Genomic DNA, 19,818 nt, shown 5'->3' on the forward strand with positions numbered 1-19,818 from the left:
TATTCCTTCCCGGCCAACATCCTACATCACAGCTTCAAATATACGAGAAGTAAGGACATAACTCAATGAGCCGTAGAAGGAGGTCATGATCAATACAGACCGAGTCTGAATAATTTCCTGCCTCACTGGTTTCGTCTTTTATGCCTACTTCCTTACCTGGCAGCCATTTACTCCATAACTAATTTTTGCGATCGCTTTCAGCTGAATGCTTACATACTTGACAGAATGGCTTTGGCAAGGTCTCCAACCTACTGTGTCTTCTTTGAGGAGACAATTTATAATGGCTTAAAACACTGACATGCCCAGTTGAACTGGCTTTATCTTGACAAAACCTGTCTTATGGTTGGCTACTTGATATCAAATACTCACTCAGGCACCAGGTGCTGGCATGGATTACGGTATAACCTTACAGAGGTGTAGCCCCAGGGTCTAAGCACAAGACGGAACGACTCTGAGCTTAAGTTGCTTATGTACAGGTTGCATGGAACATAGTAAATCTGAGAGGAAAATCCAAATGTTTTGGAGTGACAGTTGTTGTTTTTTTAAAGGGCCAGAAAGACAGAAAAACTGTTTCACTGTCACGATTTAATTGATATTGTGAAATGTGGCACATGTGCAGGCATTCTGTGTGTACTACTACCTCAGAATCTGTTGCTTTAATGCCTTTGCCAGTACGACACCTACGATGTTAGCTACAAAAAGGATATCAATTAATGTGAAAACGAATATTACCGATCCCTGCTGTAGAGTCACTGGCTGAGTGTAGGATACACTTGTCATACTCACTGGGCTTTTTATGGATATATTTAGATCCATAAAAGTTGGAATACTAGAAATACTCTGCTATCAGTACTGTGAAAGTCAAAAAATGCACATGTAGTATCAATTTTTTTTTTAAAAAAGGCCACATTCAGTGTACTATAAGAGTATGAAGATTAAGACAAATCAGAAAAACAACAACAGTGACAAATCATTCAATGTACTATAAGAGCATGAAGATTAAGACAAATCAGAAAAATAAGAATAGTGACAAATTATTCAGTGTCCAAGAATAACCAGCTTTTAGAAAATCTTAAAATGTGTATAAAATTGTACTATTGCCATGGTGGTTAGCACTTTCACCTTACAGCTAGATGGTCCCCGGTTCACATCCCAGCCTTCCTGGGATCTTTCTGCATGGTAATTCCAATTTGTCCGTAGGTGTGAATGTGAGTGTGATAGTTTCTCTGTATATATATAGCCCTGCGACAGACTGGTGATCTGTCCACGGTGTCCCCTGTCTTCGCCCCCAGTCAGCTGGGACGGGCTCCAGCCCCCCCGCAACCCTAACGAGGATTAAGCAGTGCATATAATGGATGGATGAAGGCATGGCCGTGGAGATATGTTGCCAGTATGTCACTTATTATACATTACATGTCAAAGAATCAGCTGTTAAATCTTAGCGACTGAAAAATGAAAAGAATCTGCATGGACTCGTGTGCCTCATGATATTTGTTTTAGATATGTGATCTCTGTCAGTTCCATGGGCTGTGTGACATGTCAGCATTTCGTCTAGGACACAAACAAGTCCACATCATTAGTCACTGGGCACTGTGACGTATCTATAATTAACTGAGACCAGGGGTTGCTTGCTCTACGCTCCTCTTGTGGCTATTACTTAATTCAATGAGATGTGAGGACAAGGTTGTCACCCAGCAAAGTTGCTATCGCCATACACACTCATACACTTTGTCAGCATGTAAACAGCCCCTGGACTGTGTCTGCAGGCTTAGGACGAGTGTTGCAAAGCACATCACTGGATGAGTGCTCACATGAGAACGCGCTCTGTTAAACCTGAGAGACTGGGCTGCTTTTGAGGAGGGGCGATTCCTCAAACTCAGCAGAAATGACACTAAAAGGCCAATGCTAGTATTTAAAGGAAAAGTTTATGAGGTGAGGAATAAGCAGGAATTCACTTTATGGTTATGGAAGGAAAAAGGCTGAGGCTATATCTCATGATTGCTAGGATGTATTGTCGAATAGATTCATTTACAGGTATCGTGTTGGGAATTTATTGTGTATATTCTGCCGTGATGCATTATGACATTCTTGCATCACATGTCTGCTGGTAATACAGGATGGTGTTATCAGGGTTGATTTCCAATTAGTGAAGTTTACCCCGAGCTTCCTTATGTGTGGCACTCGCATGTGATTTTATCCTTCTGTGAACCTGAAAGGTACAACAGCGAGCAACAAATGAATGAGCAAATGAGTTGACGAATGATTCATATTCTTTGCTCTCTGCTGGTCGTTTAAACCTTGGACCAAAGCATCCTTTTTAATAACTGGCTTTACAAAGCACCATCTCAGAGGAGGGGGGCACCGCTTTCCCGATGTAGCTGTCTCCCACGGGAAAAACAAACGAGAGTGAAGGCTTAAAAATAGCATCTTTTTTTTGTTACAGCGCCCGAAGAGACAAATAACATTTCAGTAGATTACTTAAACACCTGTGAATTAGCATTTTTAGGACACGGGGCAGATGTGTCAAATCAGGGTGCCAGGCCCAACCAGGCTGCTCAGGCCATGTTAATGACTGTTAACATTAGCTCGGGGTGGGATTATCATGTCACGTTTCCATGTGTTCTGTGAATATGTGCAAATTAACAGTTATGCTACCATGTAGACTCCAGTGCTCTCTTCATGATCACGGGGGATTTCAATGATGAGACACTGAGCAAGATCTTTTTTATTGAGCTGCCCTAACAGAAGTGACATTTATTGTCCATTCACTTACACAGTTCTTCATCTTTATGCTTAAGTTTAAAGGTAACTTCCAAAATCTTGAGTAACTGCAAAAAAAAAAAAAAATTTCCCTGCCTGGATTAATAAGGTTTTATCCTAAAGGTAAAGACCAATCCAGCTTCCATTATTAAAAATATTTACATAACTTAAAATGTTCCCCAGGTTCAAAATGTACAGCACATACAGCATACCATCTGTTGGCTACTATTATATAAAGCGCCTTATTGAAAACCAACCACTGAAAGCATTGTTAGTGCAATGGTTTGCGTTTTTTTTTTTTTTTTTTCAGGAGAAATGTGTTGAGCACAAGGCAGCAAAGTTAGAAAGCCTTACAATGGTTGATCTAGAAAAAATTCTCCTGTGGTGTCAGCAATTTTGTTGATATTTTTCCTCACAGAATGCTGTTTTTCATATTACAGGTAATTGACTGTTCTGTATGTCCTTAGCTACTTTTGCTTTGCCTGGCAAACCACCTGTTCTTGCATATGGCATCTGTAGCTTACAGTCATAGTGGCTCACTTAACACTTAAAATTAATTAGTTGAATTACCAGTGAAGCAATCAATTTCAGGCAGAGGTCAACGAAAGAGTGAAAACTGTGGATCTGGCAGAAGGAAATGACGATTGGTATTCGTAGGTTTTGCCAGCTGGTCCTAGCTTTACGGTTAGCAAGGAGAAAAGGTCACATTTTGATTTTGTTGTGATATGAAATCATTTAATTGCTTTTCTTTCATACTTGCGTGTATTTTCAAACTATTTAATTTACCTTTAGAAAAAAAGGCTTTCAGGATGAGGATGTTGTGATGCATTAGACAAATATAACGCTATTCTGGGCCTAATCTAGTAAAGAGCTGAACAGATTACAGCACAGTGTGGGGAAGCACGACATGAAATTTATTTCATTGAGTGTAGCCCTGAAGCCCTGCAAACAACTTATGAATTTCCCTTCACCTTCAAAGATACTTTTGTTTTTATTTTTAAGTACTATAGGTAGACGTTGGATGTGCAAAGGACTGCGGCTTCACATCTGAGCAGATAAACAAAGCTTAATCCATTCATCACACACTTGCTTTTGTGCCTTTTGGTTTTGGAAGCGCGGGCATTTAGAGGAGGTCTTTGAGAAATGGTCAGTTTGTGGTGTTTTGCATTTCAGTCCAGACATACTGTAGCAAGAAACAGGTCAAACACAGCACAGTCAATTTAACACAAAACGAATGAACATGTTTAAGAGAAATTAAACATGTTATCAGTCTGTTTAATCTACATTAGCAGTACTCTTTAAATTCATGCTGAAGCATTAATCACAGAATGAAGGTACAGTGCAAGGGAGTGGACATGGCTATCGAAACACAGCATCTGAAATGTCTCGCAGCTGTGAGCAGCTTGCCTCACATTATTAAGCACGCAAGCAATTAATTCACACATTCTAGCGTTCCTGCTGTTGTCACCGACACAGACCGACTACAATGGCAAAACACAGGATGTTGTTTTCTACACTGTCAAAATAGCACGCATGGCAGCAGAGGTAGAAAAAAAAAAAACGATGTCAGGAAATACATCAAGTGCACTGTGAAGAAATTTCAAAAGGGAAAAACTCCTTAGTATGTGTGACTAGCGCTGCTGTCTCCTTAGTATTAGTGTCATAGTGGTTGGTACAAAATAAATATTTTTTGGTTGGGACAGGGGTGAGAGCTGTAGCTGAATGTTGAACAAGAGCTGCAAGGTCGCATTCTCATTCCCAGTGAGCGCTGGAGGTGAACATGGACACACAGCAACGGTTCAAGCTGCTTATATGGATCTTTCATTTCATTAATCATATACTGAATAATTCACATCACTCAAAATTCTTAATGCAGCTGACTCTATTCTCCCTCATAGTGAAACCTATTAGCCAAAGAGGCTCAGCATATATAAACCAACATAATTTGTTGGCTGGCTCTCTATGATACCACGTTGGAGGTCACAGTACGGTAGGTTTTTAAGCTTTTTTTTTTTTATATCCACCTGGGTGCGTTTTATATATTATGTTTACAATCTAGTAAACACTGTCAGCTGAGTACAAAAATCTTCAGTCCTACCTTTCTCACAAAAAGTTCCAGTAAAATGAAGCGGACAGTGACAGGAAGGCAGAGCTCCTTCAGGCAGCTGCAGCTGATGACATGTTCCTCCGTTGCGGCAAAGACCGTCACGGCAAACTTGAGGTTCATGCAGAGGATGTTTTGGTGTTTGTGTGGGAGCTGCCAGCGCTGTTGTGTTCACTGTGCCGGAGGTAGCTGATTGAGTTGTCAAACTTGGGGAACTTGTTGTGGGAGCTTCGATGGCATAAAAAGTATATCTGGAAGATTGAGCAAAAGTTGGAGTGGCTTAAGTGGGCAAAAATCCAATTTAACATTAAAATCCTTTGCTTTTAGGGCTAAAGATATGAACTAGTTTCCCCGTGAAGTGAATTCTTCCATTAAAGGTAAATGTAAAGTGCAGTCATTTACCAAGTAGACATATCTTTGACTGCAATCCCAGGAAGAGAGGAAAACTCAAGTGTTATTTATCACAATAAGGGGTCAGATATTCTCCACTGCATCAGACAAAGCAAAGTGAGATTTTTTTATGTGTGCATGTGCCCAAGGAAACAACTCCCCCTAAAAATCAGTTATACAAACACAAAAACAACAATTGACAGGCAAAAATGAAATCAAAGCAAGTGATCATGATGAAGCCAGTTATTCTTTTAGTATCCAGAGACTTTACCTGCACTGGTCTATGTTGCTGCCGGCGATGGCATCAGATGTGTAGAAGCTCCTCAGGTTATTAATTTCAATGATTTCAATGCAGCCAGTGTAGTTGTGGAATGGTTTTGCTCTCTTAGGGGCAAAAAAGAAATATATGCAGAGACACACTATAACCATTATGCTGCGTAAGCTTAATGCACCTTTAAACTGTGTATGTCTTAAAGATCCTTATGATTATAGCAGATAAGTTAAAAACATTGCAGTAATTACAAATCTCACCTGATTGGGAAAATAGTGTTGCGGCAGACCACCTGTGAAGATGTGGTTTGTTCTTTGTATCATGTGTCCCAACCAGTAATTACTGGCTGTGCTTTTAATTTTCTCATGTCCAGAAAGAGTCAGCTCTGCTTCACAAGGGGTCACACGTTGTCTGTAAAGGAGGAGGAACACTTCATGCCACACGTACGCCAAGCACAGATACACTTGCTCTACTACAGGGAATGTTTTCAACATGTCACACCAGTTATTGCTAAGCAAAGAAATACAGAGGTGGAATAAAAGACTCCGGACCCCTTTCAAATTTTACACAATCTTAAATATCATGAAATATTTGCCAATTATTAAAAAAGAAAAATCTTTTTTTTGTTTGAAAAGGTGTGGCTGCATTAGACAGACACAAACAATATACAAATGATATTTTTTTGCTTGCCGTTTACAAGAAAAACTAACAAAACTAAATTCTTGACAGTTTCAATATGCTATATCTCAACATTGTTGGTATCAAAGTCAACAAAAAACAGAGAAAGAGTTCAAAACTGAACAAAAAATAATAAATCATGGCATCATCTAATTAATATTTAGTAATCCTGCCATTATCTTGTTGAAACATCCAGTTTTGACCTTGACAATACAAGAACTTTATTAATCCCCGAAGGGAAATTCAATTGTCTGGGGTCTTGTCTGTTTACTTTAGAATTAAATGATGTAATTGCTGATGGTAAGAACGATTTTCTGAATTTTTCTGTCCTGCAGTGCAGGGATAGAAGCCGTCCACCACCGATGTTTTGTTGTTCACTGAGGCAGATATGAAGTGGATGATCCATGTTTGTCAGAATGGCCTTCATCTTGCTCAGTGCACAAGTGACAGAACAATGCACCAGCAGAAAGGAGCATTTGGGTTTTGAGAATGGCTCAATAATTGGCAGAGTTCAATGTGCCATCACAGACAGTGAGACGACCAACACCAGCAGCATTGATGCATTCCCAAACCATGATACTGCCTCCACCATGCTTGATAATAGATACTGTACATGCTGGAGATAATGCTTCACCTGGCCTTCTGTGCACCCTCACATCAGCAGGAGGAAAATAAAGCTGGAAACGACTCATCTGGCCATAGAATCTTCCATTTCCTGGCTGTCCAGTTCTTGTGTACTTGGGTCCAATGATGCTGGGCTAACCTCTGTCTCTCATTGATCAGGGGCTTCTTGACAGCCCTATCGGACCTGAAGCATGACCTTAAAGTCGGCCAGGTACAGTCCAGGTAGAACACTGGACATCAGTTTGGTTTGACCACAGCTGCTGAAGCTGCTGAAAGTGCAAATGCTGAGATTTCAAATCTGAGATAAACGTGTCTAATTACTTTGTTTCCTTTGCCAATACGATCAGTAATTCCAATCAATTTTCAGAGGGGCTGCCGCTGAACTCCATCTTGTTTTCTTCAGGTGTCTTATGAGTCTCCACACAACTATTTTGGAACAACCCCACAGCCATTCATAGATTTCAAAAACCAATTCTCCACTTTGAAACAACAGGGGAGAGCAGATAATTACCTAAGTGCAGATTCTGGACTAACCGTCTGCAGCTTGAGGGTACTCAGGCCACAGATGCACAGCCCCCCTCTCTAGTGTCTCCCGATGCCCCTTGTTCCCTGAGTGGAAGTTAGAAGGTCCGTGAAGCAATCTAGTCTGATTTGTTAAGCCTGTACTTTGCAGGCTGTTGCATATGCCGGCTAAACACTCGGGGCACTAACTCCGAGCAGCATAAGTCCTTCCTCTAGAGCCAGCATGGAGAAGCGGTTAATTTAGAAGCAGTCTGCCAGAGCGGCCTGGCCAGCAGCCAGAGGGCACTATGCTCACTGTCCTTGAGAAGTCAGCCCCACTGGGTTTCTATTTAACATATTGAAAAGCGCTTTGACGGGAAGATATATTAAAAGTCTATAATGAGTTAGGCAGTGACGTTGAGGATGGCCATGGTGTTGTAGCTCTGGGTTAAATCAGACAAAGATGGACGGACTCAGCCATCAGACAATTACAAAGAATTTGCTTTGTGACACCAGGAACCATTTTTCCACACTCCCAACCCTCTAGTTATGACAGCTCTCTTTCTTGCAATGTCTCAAGGGGTTGGTACAGAACATTATGATTGATTCACACGGCTGTTGTATTTTTCTTGCAGGAAAAAAAACAGAGGCGGAGCCTTGTCGCCCCTTCAACCTGATTGGCCTCTTGCATATTTAGGCCAGTGCAGCGTTCTGCCAGGAAAACATCAGGCAACCTTCCCACTCAGCATTGTTTCAGGAGGAAATAATTTGCTCACCTTTGGCTCACTGTGTTCAAAATCACCTTCGGTGCTTTGACTTTTATCTGTGTTTGTCTCTTTTAAATGTCATCTTCAGGAAACTTAATATATTTTTCACACACTTTCAATCTTAAAATTTAAGATTAGTCTGAAAAATATCCCCACTTGACAAAACATTCCTTTTGCCAAAACACAATTTCTGCAAAATAAAAAAGAAAAAGGGCTCTGTGCAATGCTTAAAGCCTCTATATTCTCTCCCCAAATGCAAAGTAAAGCTATTTGATACAAGTTGAGCATTAGCTGCTTCATTTCAGCTTCCAGTTCATACATAATAAATATTGTGTCTTGAACCCAAACCACAATCTTTCTCATGTCAGAACATAATGAAGAGGGCTGGCAGCAAGACTGCACATGGGCTTAGGAACAATATAACTAAAGGGGCCAGAGCCTCACTTTAAATCATTTAAACATCGATTTTGTGCTCAGCTCTTGCTTGTTAATCTTTTCGTAATGAAAAACTGCAAATGAAGACTTTAGAACAGCCAATAAAACATGGTCAGTGATCACTAATGCATTTTAATAGGCACATTCTGACGTTTGTTTTAGTTCTTTAAAATGTAAGCCCATCTGCCCATTTGTAATAAAATCTAAATTCTCAGTCTAGTGATTTCTGCCAATTATATATCTTCCCTCAGTATCACTTAGGGCCCTTCTCTAAAAAAAAATATATGGCACACTTGGAATTAGTGGACAACTAGGGATCAAGCTAATATCAACTGAGGTGCTAACAGTGTTTGAACAAAATTCGTATATTACTAAGATCTAAACAGTTCATCACTGTGAATGTGCCTCTTCTCTCAACAGAAAATGTATTCTTGCCTGGAGCAGAGACATATCACACAGCGTCTGGTTTGATGTCTTTGTAAATACGCTCTGTAAATGAAAAGCTGTAAAAAGAAACCAGAACTTATTTGCATCTGATATTAACATTTTGCTCTCGCAGCTGAAGAATTTCTCTTTCTGTGAACAACCTGAATAGAAATTGACCATAACACAGACCTGAACATTCATTCCCTGACTCACAAAGATAAATTAATTCAAGAAAAGAACATACCTGATATTTACAAGGTAAACTGCACCATCATCAACACGAATTAACGTGGTCATCCTGGTAACGTCTTCCTCTTCATTACAGCAAAAGGCATACTGGAACAACAAGAAGCAGTTAAAGACGCATCGACATGCTTTGTGCTTTTTCATGTTCCTGCTCTATTAACTTTACAAATTGGCTGAAATAGCGGACTTTCAAGGGCAAAAAGTAGGGAAAAAAATAATGTATTGGCTACCTGCAAGATTCCATCCAGGATCAAGAGTTTCATGAAAAAGAAATCCCCATTAGCAGGTCCTTGGTCCACGTATAGTAAAGTTCCTTCAGCCACTGTGGTTTGAAATCTCACAGTAATGTTGTTGAGTGTACTGAGGTCAATACCCCGAAACTCCAGGTATGAATTCCCAAAGTAGTGAAGGTAGCTTGAATCTAGAAAAAAATAAAATACAGAAAGCTGAAATGGGGTAAAGGGTAAACGGAAGTGAGACAGACTGTAGTTTGTGCATCTACTCTGGAAATCCCACTGAGATTCTCCATTGATCCCTGAAAGAAGAATTCAACTTTTCAATTGCTTCCTCTATAGGGAGGTCAGTGCATGGGGTGGGATACAGAACAGCACCCTCAAAATTATTACAGATTCAGAATGAGGCTAAGGACACCTCTGTCAGATAGGGGCAGATAGTGGTTGCCAAGGAGACTTGGATGTGGACATCCTGGATTTTGTCACTCAGTGCAGTTGCACACAATGTGTACGTATGTGCTGCACAAAATGTGAATGCATCGATTAAAAAATCTTGGAAACATGGGTGGAATACAGCTTAAACAGATGAGTGTGGAGCGCAATGAGATTAAGTGTGGAAAGCAGAGGCAGAAAGTGAATAATCATCATTTTGAGAGTAGAAAAAATGCTTTAAAGGCTTTTGGTAACATCACAGTTGCTCCTTTTGCTCACTGTACAGGCATACTGTAAATAGCCTTATTTGCCAAAAAGCTGTGAAGCATGCAAATGGCACTATATTAGGCGAGAGAGGAGTCTTGGCTGAAATGAATATATTCACACAAGTTTATTACATGCCTCATTTTATAGTGGAATAACTTGGCTTATATCATCCATGAGAATGGGCAATTATGGGGTATTTCAGTAAAAGTTCCACTGCCCGCAAGCTTATTGGGGGTAGTGACGCAGACAAACTTAAAAGACTGACTCAGACTGCAATTGGAGGCACGCATTAGGGGTGCTCATGCTCAATATATTTCTCATTTGAAGCAAGTAGTGCAATTTGTTGCAGTAAAGTCAAACCGGAGAGCCTGTTAAAATGAAAGGCATTCCTGGATGCACCTGTCTCATGCTCTGTCCGCTCTTATCTTAGAAAAAATCATTACACTGGAGAACTCCGCAACGCTCCTTTAAAGTTGTTGCTCTGATTAATCGTGCAGCTGCGAGTGAGACCTTTATCAATATTTGTTAGACGTCAAGTCCTAATAGGCCAGACCCCTTTTGATCTGACAGCGGGCCCCTCAGGGCATTTGGCAAACAAGCTAACCTAAATACCCCCCATTTTCTCTGGAGTGCAATATGACCAATACCCGGAGGAAAATCCCCATGATAACAGAAAATGAGAATTATCAGGAACAGACCTACTGTGATCCGTGAATTAATGAGGATAAATGTGCGCTGCAACAATGCTGCGCTGTCTACTGCTTCACTCCTGACAATGGAGTTTGCCAATGCTGATGATGGAAAATTACCCCTCAGAGACAAAGCTATTCATTAATTTTAAAGCCTTGTTTAGTCTGATGTAGTCTTTGATGCAGAGTGAGGCTGCTGCCAGGAGGCAGTATCATGCCTCATTAGCAGTTAGCTTCAGTCTCTCCTTCAAAGGTCTCCTGTTTTTACCTCTACCTTACGTTCTCACACCAGATTTTTCATGCATACACCCCAAATAACCAGTTGTTATAAATCTAAATTGTAAATGTATACAATGTAAACTGGATCTTACACATTTCAATAACCTGTGATGCACCATATCTGATTTTTAAAAACTCTTAAAATAACGCTGACCAAGGAGTTTCTCTCTACTTTCTAGTTTCAATAGAAGAAGAAGAAGAAAAAAAGTCATCTCACTGGGAATATTCCTTGATATAAATCTTTCAGATCAGATTTAATTAGGGCCAGTCCTAATACATGACCATAAAAGAGGTGAGAAAATGGATATGAGTCATATTTAATGTAACACAGAAAGGTGGAGCGCAACGTTGCAGCACCAACTGTAGGTGGATGTCAGACAGGTTAAAGCGGGAGATATTCTGCTAGAAAAATATATTTTGAAAAATGTGAACTTTAAGATCAATTAATAGGAGGATGGTGAGATTTAATTGATATAGACTTAATGCCCCATTTATTTAAAAAAGCCAGGATGTAAGTCCTGTTTTGTCCCTGATTTATTGGGTAAGGTAATAGACTGACTGATTGAACTTGTCACAGGATAGAGATAAAATACTGCTGAGGACCATTCTTGGACCTTTGCAATTTCAGAGCCCTGGGGGAAGGCAAAAGGTCATTCTGTACTTACAAAAATCGGCAGAAAAAAATATCGTATATTCCAGTGTGCAGTGTGAGAAGATTTAGTTGAGTATTGCTTTACTGCTGAGAATCATATCATAAATGTGTTTTTTTTTTCAGATCTAGTGTCTAATTATATCAGTTGTCTGGTTTTAAAAGTAACTTAGATTTACTCCAGTGCACCTCACTGACAGGTACTGTACAAGAGCAGAGGCCATAAACCGCAGCCGAAATGACAAATGTAGACACTGCTTGTTTCATGTTGTTGAGCCTTTTTTCCTCATGAATATTCATAAATTATCTGCATGTCTTGTGAATGTCATTACGACTCAGTAGCACAGTTGTGCCACTGAATATATCAGAATAGTTACAGGCAAACTTATCAGCTGCTGTCGTCTCAATTACAAACAAAGGGTGAGGGAGGAGGAAAAAATACCAAAACATAAACGAGTGCCATGCATGTTGAAATGAAGGTTAACAAGGTGACTGCCCCGAGACAGGTACGGCACGTTTGAAAATGACTTGCGTCTTGCTCATCAAGCTGATTTTGAGGGGCTTAGGTAATTTTGTGTCTGCTGCACATGGCAGAAAAAGATAACAGCTTCACCTGCGCTGTGGCGATCACTCTGAGGAAAGTCAACCAAATCATGGCTTAGCTGCAGTAAGCCTCCCTTCCACCAGCAATGTCCCTTCTAGATTCTCATCAGCTCTCATGTTGTAGAGCTAAAGTAAAATACTGTGGAGCTCAGTGTTGTAAGCACAGTGGCAGAAAAAAGAAGAAAAACAAACAAACACAGGAAGACGTATAGTGTTTAGTTTTTGTTATTTTGCTTCCAAATTGAACTGAATTTAGTTTTTGCTTCATTATATTAAGACAAAAAACCAACATAGAGTCACATCATCTACTGTCAGCGCACTAATATTACCTATCTCCTCTATGTTTAAATTCCCATTGACGAGATATTTCAAAGGTTGTGGAGCAGTCTTAGGTTTACAGGAGCACTGTCTGAGTCTATTTCAAGCAGCACCAAGGGCACTGCATGTGTTTAGATGGTGACCTAGTTTGATAAACTCGTGAGTTTCTGGGTCCTCTCACTTTAAAACTTATTTACTTTGATTATGCACTTACGTGTAAAAGAAGTAAAGAGATGTTTTGGTCTGGAGATGCTGGGATTAGTGTTTTTCTTCGCCACCGGTGTTCTGTGTGTACTTTTAACCCCTTCTTGACTGGTGCACTAGTGGATGAGGGTTGCATCAGGTGCAGTGCGGAGGACTCCATTATGTTTGGCCCACAGTGATTTTCAGTGTCGCACTGAATTGGTTCAAGCTCGTCTGTGTTCAATAGGTCTGTTTTACAGTTCTGTGAACAGCTTCAAAGGTAGACAGACCTCATCTGTCAAGGAGTAACAATCTGCCCAGCGTCCCGAATTCCTCCCCTCACATAGATGACTGAATCCAACACCAATAATGTAGAACATATTGTGTTCTGTGTCTATCATTTCAGCGCTAAAGGACAAGGCCACAAATAATGATTGGACTTATTACTCTTTGAAGTCATTGTTCTTAAATAAAAATAGAAAATGTGGTTTAGTGGCAAGTGCAAAACTGGATTTTAACACTTGTTTTTTTGTTGTTTTTTTTAGCACCACAGCTGCACAAACTATGACAACCTCTGAATAAAAACCTAATATATCATCGCCTGCTATGTTCCAAAGGCTCTAAAAATCACATTTGGAGTGCCAGCTCAGTGGGAGTCTCCTCTCATTCTAAACTGGCAAAGCCTGTGCAGTAAAAATGTTGGTGAGAGGACAAGGAAAGGATAGGTTTGTAATTTATCAAAAAAAAAATTGAAAAATTAAAAAAAAAATCCCTGGACTGCCATTAAGAGACATTCATTTCAGTAATGACTTATCAGTGTAAATAATTTCCTGTCACTTTCTTCAACACATAATGCTAATAGAAGTAACTGCTTCTTAATGAGAGCTACGGATTGATTGAGAAGTGTTCATTTAAGATGATACACTACCATATTTGAGCTCATCCATCACCAGCTTTCATGGAGGCTTTAGGCTTTATTCTTGAGTCTGTGCTTTTATGAATGTAATCCATAATCACATTGATCTGAAGTGGAGGACTAGATGAAAAAGCTTGTAGAACCACAAGTTAGGAAATTAAAAACTAGCTTAATCAGAAGCAAAAGTAAAACCATTCAAACGTATGGAGACCACAATGGGACTGCAGCATCCAGAAGTACAGAGAATCATCAGTATAACAATGTAAAAATAAAAATAAAATGGCACAGTTGAAAGTCCTGCTTCCAAAATGCCATGTAAAATGTGCTTCATGTATAAAATGTAATACTGCTTAATTTTTTTTCTGTGATTCTCCATTATTGAAGTCAGGACCCCTGCAGGTTACAGAAATATGTATTTGGCTTTTTCAGATGTTTTTTTGTTAAATATTAGATCATTTTACCTCTCTGGGCAACAAGCAATTACTTCCATGACACCACAGGAAGGGAAATGTTTCACAGACATCTAAAATATGACAAAAGGCTCCTGCTAACCAAAAAAAAAATCTGGAACGTAGCAAGTAAATACAGCTACCAACAAAAAGGAGTGAAGTGAAAACCTTTTCAATCTGAAATGAGAAAGTGTAAAATAGCAGTGAAAGAGCACAAAAGCTACTTCCACTACTTAGCCATTTCCCACCACTGTATGTACTTGTGAGTGTGCACAGTGTGGTCCGTACCTGTGGATCGCCCAGCTGTTGGTTCGGGGCTGAGAGTTGGCGTCAGCACTCTGGGTGTGGAGCCGCGAGTGATGTTCTTGACTGCAGTCGCCAAGGGAACAGAATCCGTAACAGGAGGGAGGCAGCTGACCTTGTTGATGCCATCTACACAGGAAAATGCTTCTGGACATGGATTCAGCAGGCAATCATCATAGTTGTGCTCACAGTTCCTCCCCTGTGTACGTGAAATAGATAGCCTTGAGATGTGTCGTGCAACTCCACATTGAGATGCTAAACAGAGTTTAATGTTTTGCAGCTTGAAAAATAAACCACTCTGACATTATGTAACAAAAACAAAGGTTTCTTACAGAAAAAACTAACGTGATGCAAGATTATATCCAAGCTGCATTTCTATAGTTTACTATTATTGATGTCATTATTGTCAGTGATCCATATTATGTCGTAACTAATACAGAAGATGTCACGTCTGAGAAATTCCTGCTATAACACAGAGAATTAGAAATGATTAGACCATCAGCAACAATGAAAAAGGTGATCACACATCTTAACAATTCAGCTAATTGGTGCCACAAAAGAATCAAGGGTGCAAGAGGATAAAGGTTAGCTAGAAAAAAAAAGAGAGAGGGGGATAAGGGGAATAAGGTGGGGAGCCTCACCACAAATCCAGGACGACAGAAACAGGTGTAGCCGTAGCCTGGATCATTCTGAATGCATATCCCCTGGTTGCAGGGCTGTGGAAGGCACTCATTAATGTCATCCTCACAGTGAAGGCCTGTCCAACCTGCCAGGAACAAAAGCCCACAGAGTGCCATGGTGAGCCCAGGCTCTCCCACTTCCACCCTCTGAAGTGAATATCAATCAGATTCTCTTACATTGATTTGCTTCTTTTTGGGTTCACACACATACACAGACAAGAAAAGGCTTTCACTAAAGAGTAAGATGCCACATACATTTTAATGAGCCGAGGCAGTATCGTCTTTTTATCACTGTCTTTTTTAGTACTGTATGACTACAAATTTCTCCCTGGAGAAAAGCAGATGAACTTTGAATGGCTCTCAGGCGCAGACACTATGTAGGCATTATGGTAACCTTTAGCGGCACTTTCTATGGCCCCCTTTCAATCCAATATGAGTGTTCTGTAAGTGTTCAGATGGTTTACATATGCTAAACTGCACTCTACCACATCTGGAGCGCAGGAAAAGAAAGATACCTTCTTGTTCACTTCAGAAATTGTCTTGACATCTCAGCTGTGCTTTAGTAATCTTGCTCATGAGCCACGAAGGTTGCCAGTAAGAGCTCCGGTTGCCTCATTTCAAAGTAAATTGAGAAACTCGCAGGATATCTGAGTGACTCACCTGACCTGCAGTGGCAGACGTAGCTATTAATAAGATCTTGGCAAACGGCACCGTTGTGGCAGGGAGCTGAGCAACATTCGTTAACATCCACTTCACAGAAATCCCCCATGAAACCTGGTGGACAGCTAAGAAAACATATCACACTTTAAAAACTGCGAGGCTGTCTCACATTGCTGCCACTACCTTCTTGTGGATTTGACATGTTGTATCCGAGAACTGCTTCTTTTCGTTATCGCTTATCAAAAAGTGCCGCAACTTTTTTTTTTTTTTTTGTCAGTTGTTGGTTCTCTTTTCAGATGTTACTCATTTGCAACAGACAAATCAAATGTATCTGTTTTGGTAAAGAAAATTTGGATGACAGAGTGGAGAAACGATTAAAGCTGGTGATAAAGTGAAGATTGAAGATGTATCATGTTAGGAAATCAATTCGACTTATTGTATTTCTTATTTAGATGCATTATCAATACAGAAAAAAAAGAGGCTTTTAGAGAAAAACAATTGTGTGTCAACGCAAGCACTGCTCTGCAACTAAGGGCCCCGTTTGTTTGTCCACACTTAGACTAAATCAATACGACCCTTCATGTGCTAATGCACTAAACCGCTGATTAATTTCTCTTACAAAAATTTGGTTTTCCAAAGAACATAAGGGAAAAAAAAAAAAAAAACAAACTCCCTACTGAAAGTTGAAATCAGGTTTACTGAGCAAAAAGTTGACATTATGGATCTTCTTTCAGACAAGATTCAACTGTACATAAAACTCACAGGCATACAAAGTGAAAATATTTAGATAACCGTTTGAGTGGGCGATTTATACAGGTTAAGCCACATTTCCAGCAAATGGAGGTGCCACTACTCAGTTCTGCAGATGGCTTGCCCACTGTGGCTTTTAGATTTGTAGAGGAGCAGTAATTTTCCAGGTGGACAGTGAGCCTGATCATGCATCAAAGCTACCCGAGACCAAGGAAGCCCAAGGTCTGCTGACTTGCACGGATTCCCAGTTCACAGTCACCACACCTCAAACTCACTGAACATCTTTGGGAACAGTTTACAACAGAAAAAAAAGGTGACACATGCTGGAGAAACTGTGCAGATCCTCCAAAAGAGAAACGGAATACATTTTCAGTTACAGCATAAAACTCTTGCTGTGTTCATGAAGCTGAAATTTCTGTTTTGGACATCTGACATTCTGTTGTAAATTGAAATCTGTCAGGCACATTTAATTATGCGACACTACAATATCAGAACATGTGCTGAGGGTTTGACCTCTTGGCCGACCAACATCACATTGAGAATGAAGTGTTTTTGAAGCCGCTTCCTGAACGAGTGCACAATTGATGTGTACCACTTCACACACAACATTGAGATAACACAACACTGTATCGTGAAGGAGCTACTGCATGACTAAGTTCATATTTCAGCTGATTATTCAGTGTGCTAGTCCGACCAGGCCAACTTCATTCAAGCGGAAAAAATATGCGGAGGCACACAACATGCTTGCCTCTCAGAAAAAAATCTTTTAATGTGATTTTAAAGTCACAGCCTGGGATGTAAATGCGAACAAGAGGTTAGCCTCCTCCACCAAAAACACAAACATACAACCTGCTGTCACTCAGAAAGCTGACCAACAAATCCGTGAACACACAAAAAAAAAAAACACACAACTAAATCTGTAATGTTTTCTAGTGATGTAAAATGTGTGCTTTTTTACATCAACAATCCATATAACACAGATAAAAAAGAAAATATTGGCTTTTAAATCTATAACTCTTAAATCTCCAGTTAATAAAACATCAACGTGAATATTAGTGCAACAAATAGTATTTTATGTCCAAATCAGATTTAAATTGAGCAAAAGAACCACCGTTGCAGTGGTAAGTGCATACAATGCACAATCATGCTATTGCAAATCAGCAGGACTGTAAAGGACATTAACTACAAAGTGTGTGCAAACACTAAGTCTGCCCTTAGCATACACGTTTATCTGTAAATGCACAACATATATTGCCTCCTTGAAATATATACACAAATAAGGCGTAAATGAAGGGAGCGTCATAAAAAGCGCTGTGTGGCAGTACACAGTCCAGCGCATCAATATAACACTGTAAAGAGCAGCACCCTATTTGGAGTCGTGGTAGTCATCGTCGCATAAATCACGACTCTGAGCATATAGCAGCGCATCAGCACAAGGTTAGACAACATAATTAACTGTGAGGCGCCCAGAGAGCTGCTGTGTCAGATCGGCACACTCTTGCTACATACACCTTGTATTCACATGAACTTCATCACTCAGGGGATAGTGTGCCAGCAATTAAAAAGCAATGATTCACGTGCGGCAAATCTGAAGGACTGCTACTGTATGGTGCACAGATGCACAGCCGCACCGTAACCGCGAGAAAACATGCATTTTTAATTGGGGGCAAGCAAAATTGTCCAACGCTGACAGTGTATTTAAACGGCACAAAATGCAAATTAAGATTCAGAAGTACCTGTGATACTGCAATTTCATAAAATTTGTGAACTGGTTTCTCCTGCTGTCTTATTGTTACTAATTCTGTTTTTTAAGAAATGAAAACTCTGTATGTAAAACAATTTTTTTTAAAGTATTTGTACATTTTATGATACAAAATGGTGTGGCCTACAATACAGGTCTCACAGGGGGGAAGAAAAGAAAAAAAATCAGCACTGATCAGCAGCGTTGGGCTATTCTGTACAATACGGTACTAATACTCAACACAAACATTAGTATATGTCACTTTACCCGGGGATGTGCAGAAAAAGTCACTAATGATTGAGTAATTATTAATAAATGAGGCATTATTAGTGCATAGCTTAGAAAGAACAATTTAGTAATATAGTAGGGCCCAGTCTGTTCTTCAGCAACTGATCAGTATAGTTCTGATTTGGAATAGTTCAGTAAAACCTCAATAATAACTCATTATTTACCAGGTAGTTGCTGATTTGTTCCTCATTTCTTCTGGAGTAATTACACACGGTTTTGTGCATCACATTAGAAAGTGTTCTTGCATGGAGTCAGTTCATACTGCATCAAAGTGTAAGGAAAAATGCCATGTGAGGTGGTTTAGAATGCTATTTCATTTGAACATATGTCTGTTTGATTGGTTAGCTTGCATGTCTGTTTGCAATCTCAAACGGCATGCTTTCACTTTTGCATTGCAAGATAAGGTTGTTGGCAGTGGAACACTATAGAGGGGAAAACTTACAAAATGCAACATCTGAAATCTATTAAAGAGCTGCTAATGTTACCCTATACTCTGACAGCATTCAAGAACTGCTTCCACAGAGTAGTTCACACAGTGGATCTGCAAGTAGTTGTTTTGTTTGTGTTTTCAGCATAACCTGTAGGCCCTCATGCTAACCTCCCCTAGTTAGTGAATAATGCTCCTTCTGGCCTTTGAACTAACATTATGGTGCTCTACATGGTAAGCTTGTTGGCCAGATTAATGACTGCAGCTCTCATTACAGCACATAAACACACTGTCAAATAGTTATTTTTGCACAACCCCATAAATTGCCCTAGAAACCCCAGGCGTGCCATGCCTGTTGTGCCTTGTTATGATAGTGAGACACTTACAGGTCAATCACAGTTCACAGGAGGGGTTCAGGGAATAGTCAATTAAACTGTGGCTATGTTTGGTTTTTGATGAGTCGTTTAAATTTAACCCACATAAATATTCTGCAGAGCAGGTCGCTCCATTCAACTCACCATGAGTCAATCATAGGATGATCTTTGAAAGTCATTTCATCAAAACAGTATAGAACAGTGGACGGACTCACCTGCATGTAAAGTTTGACCCTTCGCCATCAAGGCAGGTGGCTCCATTGAAGCACAGTGAGACATTAAACACATCATTGCCTTTGCAGACATCTACGTCAATCTCACAAGTTTTCCCTGTGTAACCCTCTTGGCAGAAGCACGCGTATTTATCGACAAGAT

Source organism: Acanthochromis polyacanthus, chromosome 15 (genome assembly GCF_021347895.1).
Source record: "Acanthochromis polyacanthus isolate Apoly-LR-REF ecotype Palm Island chromosome 15, KAUST_Apoly_ChrSc, whole genome shotgun sequence".
NCBI classification, from domain to species: domain Eukaryota; kingdom Metazoa; phylum Chordata; class Actinopteri; family Pomacentridae; genus Acanthochromis; species Acanthochromis polyacanthus.